We start from the raw sequence: 9,578 nt of genomic DNA on the forward strand, positions 1-9,578 counted from the left end.
CATCAGTTGGTTAATTAGAATCTCTTGAAGCATCGAAAATACATTTTGGTACAAAAATAACAAAAAGTATGACTTATTCAGCATCAATCTTCTCTTCCACGTTTGTTTTCAAATCTCAAATAAAGATTCAAACGGCCATGAATCAGTGAATCGATCAATGATTCGGATCGCCAATGTCACGTGATTTCAGCAGTTTGGATCACGTGTGAAACTGCTGAAATCACGTGAGATTGGCGATCCGAATCATTGATCGATTCACTGATTCATGGCCGTTTGAATCTTTATTTGAGGTTTGAAAACTAAAGCATGGTCAAGTGCCTTCCATGTCACAATTACTTTTTATTTATTTTTATTTACGCTATTTAGACACGTTTTAACATATAACCCAACCCCACCCCATCACTAAACCTACCTATTTGTGTGAACATTATATAAAACACAGGATATAACATGCAGATATGACTGCATCCACAATGTATTAAAAAAGTAAAAATTATTAAAGAAAATCCCCAAAAGTGATCAGCATCTCAATCCGCCAAAGATCATGCACATCAACTTTTAAATATCGACGCCCGTTACGTCAGATTTCATAGTGAAATTGCATTGGCTCTTGTATGTCTTGTGAGCAATTGCTTCATTATGTCCGCTTTCATTATAAAATGTCATATGGTTTCGTGTGTTGTGACCGATTGCATCATGCTCAAGAGAGGTGTGTATCATTTGAATGATAAATAAATGAGTTCTTTCATGGAGCAGCAGGATCATCATTTCAGTGATTAAAACATTAAGATCAACTCTGTTCTTTACATGAAGATATCATATGACTTCAGAAGACAACATGAGTAAATATGTGTACAGTTTTTGCAATCATTTCCTGTGACTGTACATTTATTTGCCTGTTATGTGTTTTATATTGTTGAGATGTGTGTAGGTTTAAGGTAGGAGTCGCGTTAGTTGCTCCAAAATATAAAAGTAGCCTTTAAATATAAATAAAATCAAAGAATTAAATGCGTCTTGACCTGACACATTGGGCAAACCACAGAATAGTGTACCCTGCACGTCAATATAGTGACGCTTAGGGGTACCTTTAGCGTCTTCATTGTGACACTGAAGGCACTAGACCATGCTTCGGATTTTGATGCCTTGGGAGTGAGAGTGAGTTTTTAAATGTGAAGTGACAAAATTGAGAATGACTCGGATTTGGAGGTGAGGTTAACTAACAGACTGCCTAGCCTGAAGACCTAGCTGAGCATTTCATGAATCATTTATTTCTTTAAGTTTGGCCTTGGCTGCATTAGCTTATAATGTGATCAGTGTTTGCATAAGTACTGGGGAATTTGACATGCAACATTTTAATTATGTTCTGCTGAAATGAACAAAATGACTTAAAAGATGTGTTCATATTTCTGAACGATATTCAAAGATACTTATTGATTGTAGATCTGTCCACTTGAGTGCAGAGGTATTTTCATTCCTGATTTGGTTAAAACATGCCCCATAATCACAGCCCAATGGAGCAGTATGAGAAGCATAGTCTGAATAGAATCTGAGTATGATGACATCAGGCTAGTTTCATCATTTTGTGGCAGATTGACTGATGATTATGTAAACAGGAGTGGGTCGGAATTTCACAAGAATCGACTATAAAGGCCAGGGTATATTTCATTTTCTGTGTTCCGCTCCGTATCGTGCCCAGTTGAGCATGCTATACTCCTTTGGCCGTAAGCATGGAAATAATTTTTTGGCTTTTTTTTCAAGCACTCGTGTTGTAGCTGTTGTATGCGCATTGTCCGCGGCATCACAACAATTGTGCTGCATGCAGACGGGATATGGAAACATCCATGGACCAATCCTACAATCATTGCAATTATTAGTATATTATACCCATTGTTTTGATGACAGTTTTAAATGCATAAATACAGCTTTAAGGTCTGAGCATACAGAGGACAATAACTATAAAGATAATGATAAAATAGAGTTCTAAAATGTTTTTTTTGCACAGCACAACAAAATTTAGAATGCATACATAAGTTCACAAAACAACAAAATCAAGCCACAACACAACGGAAATGCTCCCGACCACTAGGGGGCTCTCACAGTGTGGTAAAGTTAGTTTTCCTTGCCATTTTTCTATAGATTCGCTGTGATCAGTTTTAAGTGTGTAACCATTGTATATCGACATGAAATATCAATTCAAAATCACACACTTGCATTATAGCTGCATATTGATACTCCTAAACACTTTCACTTGCTATCAAGAGAACATCTGCCTTATTTTTTGTTTAAATGTTTAAATTCCAATGTTGTGCAATACTGAGTCAGTTTTACTAATACAACCAATATTAGCTGTTGAATTTCAACTTGTCTGTTTTTTAATGACATGTAATTAATACAAATTGCATGGTTAAACTGCATGGTGGAATTGGCAGACATTCCCTTGGGCATCAAGCTCGAGTAAAAGTGATCCTGAATGCAGCTATAATACATGTACACTGTTAACAATTTTCTTGTATTTTTACAGTACATTACTGGCAGCACGGTTGCCAGCAAGTTACTGTATTTTTGATTTACAGTAACTGTACTGTAATGCAATTTACAGTACATAAAAATATTACTGTAAATTTACAAAACAGTATTTTACTGTATTTTTGCCATTTTGGCTTGCTTATGCTGTAATTATGTGGTATTATACTGTAATATCTATATTGATACATTACTGCTAAATATTACTTTATTTTTCAAAATAAAGACTACTACTACTACTAATATTATATTAGAATTATATAATAAATGTAGTTATTACAGTATATACATCTATAGGAAGCAATATAACAATATGCTACTTCAGAATACCTGCTAATCAAAAGACAGTCCAAACAATGTTCTTGTCAAAAATATTGTTTTTATTCAGTCAAACTGTTAAAACCATTTAATTTAAAACCATTGCATGTTAAGTTCATCAGCAATTGACAGGTATGGCTGTTAAAGGGATAGTTAACCCCCAAAAAATTAAAATTCTATCATTTACTTTTTCTTCAAGTTGTTTCAAACCTGTGTAAGTTTCTTTGATCTGTTGAACACAAAATAAGATATTTTAAAGAATGTTGGTAACCAGACAGTTGAAGTAGCCATTGATTTCCATAGTAGGAAAAAAAAAAACGATGGAAGTAAATGGGTGCCGGCAACTGTCTGGTTACCAACATTCTTTAAAATATCTTATTTTGTGTTCAACAGATCAAAGAAACTTACACAGGTTTGAAACAACTTGAAGAAAAAGTAAATGATAACAGAATTTTAATTTTTGGGTCAACTATCCCTTTGTGTGTGCACAAATGTAAATTAAACAAAAACATACAAGAAAACAGAACTTGAGGATTGGGTTGGGTAAAAGAATGACAGGTGAGCAACAACAACTAAAAACCCAACAAAAACAACAAGCGTCCCACTAACAGTGGTTGGTGGGTGTAGGCTTCAATTTGAAGTTTTCCATTCAAACTATTGACATGTGGGTTGATGGCCGTCACCTTCCTCTGCACCATCCTCTTGGTCCTCTTGCTGACTCCGTCGCAGTAGAACTCTGGCATTTCCATCTTCAGGGTTGATTCAGGAACCTGTTAGCAACATCATACCAGTCAATAAATTTGATTTATAAAATTCTTCCCATCCTCCAACTTTAAATTCTTACTAAACTGTTGCACACCTGATTTAATTACAATACAGAAGTGAAATGCAGAAAGAAATTAACTTGCCTCTGAACAAGCTCTAGTCAAGAGAGCATTTCCCTCAATGGATGCTGTCATGATTGAATGTCCTGAAAATGAAAGAATGCAATGTTAATTACCTACAATCTTTTATTTTAAAAATAACCTTATCTCAACAAAGTCCATAAACGGCATCACTCCATTCTTAAATGGTACAATTTACATATTACTATTTGTACACATTCATTGAGTATATGTATGTGCAGTAAATAAAATGTTGTGTGTGAATGAAAATACATATGTTAATACAGCTGTGTGTGTGTGTGTGTGTGTGTGTGTGTGTGTGTGTGTGTGTGGCTGTAAAACCATCTTTGAGTGTGTTTGAGTATGTTTGTCTGAGGATGTACGAGTGTGTGTGTAATGAGACTGTTTGCGTGTATGTGAGTGTGTAGCTGTACGAAAATCTGTAAGTGAGTATGTACAGTATATGTGTATGTGTGAGTGAGTGGGTGTATGAGTGTGTATGTGTGAGTGTATATGAGTGTGTAGCTGTACACATATCAGTGTGTGTATGCAATATATTTATGTTTGAGAGTGTGTATAAGTATGTTTGTTTGTGTATGTGTGAGTGAGTGAGTGGATGAGTGTGTCTGTGTCAGGGTATATGAGTGTGTAGCTGTATAAACATTTTGTGAATGTACTATATGAGTGTGTTTGCATGTGTGAGTGAGTGGGTGTATGAGTGAGTGTCTATGAGAGTGAGAGTGTGTATGCATGTGTGAGTGGGTGTATGAGTGAGTGTCTATGAGAGTGAGAGTGTGTATGATTATGTATATGAGTGTGTTTGCATGTGTGAGTGAGTGAGTGGGTGGGTGTATGAGTGAGTGTCTATGAGAGTGAGAGTGTGTATGATTATGTATATGAGTGTGTTTGCATGTGTGAGTGAGGTGGGTGGGTGTATGAGTGAGTGTCTATGAGAGTGTGTATGATTATGTATATGAGTGTGTTTGCATGTGTGAGTGAGTGGGTGTATGAGTGAGTGTCTATGAGAGTGAGAGTGTGTATGATTATGTATACGAGTGTGTTTGCATGTGTGTGTGAGTGAGTGAGTGAGTGAGTGGGTGTATGAGTGAGTGTCTATGAGAGTGAGAGTGTGTATGATTATGTATATGAGTGTGTTTGCATGTGTGAGTGAATGTATGAGTGAGTGTCTATGAGAGTGAGAGTGTGTATGATTATGTATATGAGTGTGTTTGCATGTGTGAGTGAGTGAGTGGGTGGGTGTATGAGTGAGTGTCTATGAGAGTGAGAGTGTGTATGATTATGTATATGAGTGTGTTTGCATGTGTGAGTGAGGTGGGTGGGTGTATGAGTGAGTGTCTATGAGAGTGTGTATGATTATGTATATGAGTGTGTTTGCATGTGTGAGTGAGTGGGTGTATGAGTGAGTGTCTATGAGAGTGAGAGTGTGTATGATTATGTATACGAGTGTGTTTGCATGTGTGTGTGAGTGAGTGAGTGAGTGAGTGGGTGTATGAGTGAGTGTCTATGAGAGTGAGAGTGTGTATGATTATGTATATGAGTGTGTTTGCATGTGTGAGTGAATGTATGAGTGAGTGTCTATGAGAGTGAGAGTGTGTATGATTATGTATATGAGTGTGTTTGCATGTGTAAGTGAGTGAGTGGGTGTATGAGTGAGTGTCTATGAGAGTGAGAGTGTGTATGATTATGTATATGTGTTTGTTATAGTACATTGCTACTTGAAAACCACATAACTTTACTTACCAAGCATAATGAGCCTGGGTGTGTCTGGTATCCCCTGCTGTGCCTCAATGTATGCATGGGTTGCAGTGACCTAAACACATTAAAAACAACATTAATTAAAATTATAGAATATCAAATAACTACTGTGCATAAAAAATGAGTATAACAAGTACAACTCGACAAATATTGTCAGTGATATTTTTCTCTCTTAAAATAATTTTCCACTGCATATTTATTTAAATATTTACAAAGGAAAGTTCTGTATTTTTAAGACTTGTTTTCACGTATTTTTCTAAACAACTTATTCAAATTGGTTCAGATCGCGAGTCCGTCTGCAGCCATTATCCGGGATAGGCTAATCTTTTTAGCAGTTTGAGCAGTCAATGTACGTCTATTATAATACAATAATTTCTTGCTGACAGGCTCGGATCGGACATTACGGAAAGGATCCCTACATAGATTATGTTTTTGTTATCATAATATCATTCAATACCAGCTTCCATTTGCAAATGCAGCAACTTAACTCACAGACTAAAATGATCTATCGTAAAACACACAAACATTAGGTTAACGGTTAACGTCACATTAAAACTCGACAGAAACAAAGAAAAAAACAATCTCGATTTGTCTTTCCACCGTTTTAACAATCACCGGGTCTGGTTTGGTCGAAATAAACCAGGCAATTCACCGAGTTAACGTTATATGTGAAAACACTGGGACAGCGGGGAAATACACATCTAAGAAGTTAACTCTGTAACGGTGTTTTTGCAACGGTCACTAAAACTTACACACTAAAAGCTATGTACACTAAAGCGTAAAATCCTGAAACCTAATTATAAAATTAAAAATTAACTTACCAAACGTTCTGATATCCACCCGACTGAGACATCCGTGAGTGAGCTGCTGCCAGAAGTTGTGTTCTGACGTCAGTCAAGGGGCGCACTTTCGCTGTTTACAGCTGTCCTGTATTATTGCCTGGCATATTACAGCCAAGTTACAGCTAAGTTACAGCAACACTAAAATATACTGTAAAATGTTCCCGCTCAAACAAAATTACCCAGAATGCAATACAAATTACAGTATATGACTGTATTATAAAAATGCAGTATTGTACTGTATGTTTTTACAGTAATGTGCTGCTAAATCTACAGCGACATTTAACAGTGTAGGTGATTTCGAATTGACATTTCATGTCGATATACAATGGTTACACACTTAAAAATGATTGTAGTGTTTATATATTTGTAAGACTGGTGAATCTATAGCTGTGTCTCATTTCCGAAGGCTGCATCCTCCGGAGGTCGCATTTGAAGGGTGCATACGTCATAAGGCCGTCTCATTTAAAAAAAAGTGAGTAGGACACACCAAATGCGACCTTCGAATGTGTCCTTCTTTACAGGAATTGGGAGTGTGCATGAGTTGTATCCTTCACGGCTGGAGATAACCCACAATTCTTTGCGTCACCGTTAACAAACGTCATATTTTTTAAAAATGATATGAAAAAACGACACCACCACCAGATATACATGCAAGCGTAGGTGTGGTGTTTAAATGTAAGTAGTTTAAGCTTGTTTTAGTTTTTTAAGCTTTATTACCTCAAACAGATTACAACTGGATTACATCTGTTTAGTGTTTTTTAAATGTTTAGAACAGTACATTGCTGTCAAGACAAGAAACATTTCATAGTCATTTTCAAGTTATAAATAATTTCCATTCATATAACTGGCGTGAGAGCGCAACGAGGCTGAATGTGTTAGCATAGCAACGTGATACTTCCTGCCTGTGTGTCCTCCGGCGGTAACAGCCTTCCAAATTTGACGAAATGAGACACATCTTATAGAACAATGGCGAGGTAACTTTAGCGCACTCCGAGGGCCCCTAGTGGTTGGGAGCATTTCTGTTGTGTTGTAGCGTTTTTGTTGTGTTGTGGATTGTTTCCATTGTGTTGTGGCATTTTCATTGTGTTGTAGCTTCATTCTGTTGTGTTGTGGCTTGTTTCCATTGTGTTGTGGCATTTTCATTGTGTTGTGGCTTCATTCCGTTGTGTTGTGGCTTGTTTCCATTGTGTTGTGGCTTGATTTATTTGTCTTGTGACCTTATGTTTGCTATTTAAAGGTCCACTGAAATCAAAATTTAAGTTTTTTAGTTTTTAGTATGACTGTGTTAGCCTTTACGTTATGAATAAGCTGGTATGTTCCAACATTTGCATTTAGGAGATATAAGCATTCAAAACTTACAGACTCCCACTTCCGTTAAAATGAATCTCAGATTTTGGTGACAGCATCGCAGACTTCACTTTCTCATCAAATCTTCTGTCCAATCAAAATGCTCTCTAGAATCTAAAGCCCGCCCCCTACACTGCCGAAGCTAAGGCTGAAATCGATCAGTTGTTAACACACATTTACTAATTTCTTCATGGTGAAAGGCACATAGCACACTATATGTGTGATACGATACGATTCAGTGTAAATATGATTTCATTTGAGGCAAATAAAGTCTGTTTTCTCGTTAGTTTCACGCAGCGCAGCAGCGCACACACCCCAACGGCTCTGGTCTAAATTTAGACTACAGACACGAGAGCGCAGTGCGGATCATATATGCGAGTCCGCGCAGACAACAAACATATCGACCAATTGAATTCTGCACAGAATGCTGCATTTCAAAGCGATATGGAGGAGATTATGATGGTAAAAGGTTAGAGGAAACTGGCTTTACCAAACAGAGAAAGGTCCGTTCTTGCGCTCTAGTCAAAAACTTTTAACGAAACGCTATTGGCTGTTTCAAAAAAGGGGATGAGCTGCTAACAACTGAAGCCTTTTCAGGGGAAATTACGTCAACACATTGAATAATGCGGCGCTTCAGTGGGCCTTTACATTTCGATGTGTTGTGCACTACTGGGCCACTGTAAATAGCAGAGTCGACACCACAGCTTTAACAATAACGGCACAGAGAAATATCCTTGGAACCATTTTCAGAACAATTTTTTATTTAGCATTTAAAGAGACGGACAATCACACACTTAGTGTTAATGCCCACTTGTGTGGATTTTATTATAGTTATCTTTATATTTATCGTTGTTGGTGTGAATGGGCTTTTAGAGTTTCATAGAAACTCTGAAAAACGTCTCGGGTTACTATTGTAACCCTTGTTCCCTGAGAGGGAACGAGACACTGCGTCGTCGAGTGACGACACTCTGGGAACGCCCCCAGCGTGACGGCTCTGAAGTATGAATGAAATCAGCCACCAATCCGATTGGTGCAACGTCGTGACGTAACCGGCGACGGCGTACACGGAAGCTATAAGAAGGCGCCGCCCCAAACAACAGACAGCCTTTGCGATGAAGCGAGCGCTCCACGTGTAGGTGTGGCGACGAGACGCAGTGTCTCGTTCCCTCTCAGGGAACAAGGGTTACAATAGTAACCCGAGACGTTCCCTATATCGAGGGAACTCAACACTGCGTCGTCGAGTGACGACACTCTGGGAACGTCAATACCCACTATGCCACACCGAGACACGCCCATCCTGGTGTGAAGCTGGAGCCCAGGCACACTCAGGACGCAAGCACTCTAGCACCCGGCGTAGCGGGGAGGTCCAGCTTATAAAATCTTATAAAGGTGTGTGGATTAGCCCAACCCGCCGCCTCACATATCTCAATAAGTGAGGCTCCCGAAAGGAGGGCCACCGAGGAGGCCAAGCTCCTCGTAGAGTGAGCCCTCACGGCCATGGGTGAAGGCATATTGCGCACCCGATAAGCCGTGGCTATCGCCTGCACGATCCAGTTACTAATAGTCTGTCTCGCCGCAGGCAACCCTTTCTTAGGGGGGCCAAAGCACACCAGAAGCTGGTCCGATTTCCTCCATTGAGCCGACCTGTCTAGATAGATCCTCAATGCCCTAACCGGGCAGAGCAGGTGCAGCCTAGCTTCCTCTGCCGTCGCGTGAGGCGGAGGATGAAAAGCCTGAAGAAATACTGACCCCATCCCTGAAGATGGGACCTTGGGCACGTAACCCGGTCTGGGATGCAAGATAGCTTTCACCCCGCCCGGGGCAAACTCCAAGCAAGTAGGCGTGACCGCCAATGCCTGGAGGTCCCCCACTCTCCTCAGAGAAGTGA

General features: G+C 39.0%; 1 long non-coding RNA gene across 1 annotated transcript; it reads right to left on the reverse strand.

Moving 5' to 3' along the window:
• Positions 1–3,282: 3,282 nt before the first annotated feature.
• On the reverse strand, positions 3,283–6,547 carry LOC137076080 (uncharacterized). Its single transcript, XR_010905191.1, has 4 exons — positions 6,323–6,547; positions 5,487–5,556; positions 3,750–3,811; positions 3,283–3,611 (listed from the first exon to the last, which is right to left on the reverse strand). It is a non-coding gene; the product is annotated as an uncharacterized lncRNA (long non-coding RNA).
• Positions 6,548–9,578: the final 3,031 nt, after the last annotated feature.

The sequence above is a fragment of the Pseudorasbora parva genome, chromosome 5, assembly GCF_024679245.1.
Source record: "Pseudorasbora parva isolate DD20220531a chromosome 5, ASM2467924v1, whole genome shotgun sequence".
NCBI classification, from domain to species: Eukaryota; Metazoa; Chordata; class Actinopteri; order Cypriniformes; family Gobionidae; genus Pseudorasbora; species Pseudorasbora parva.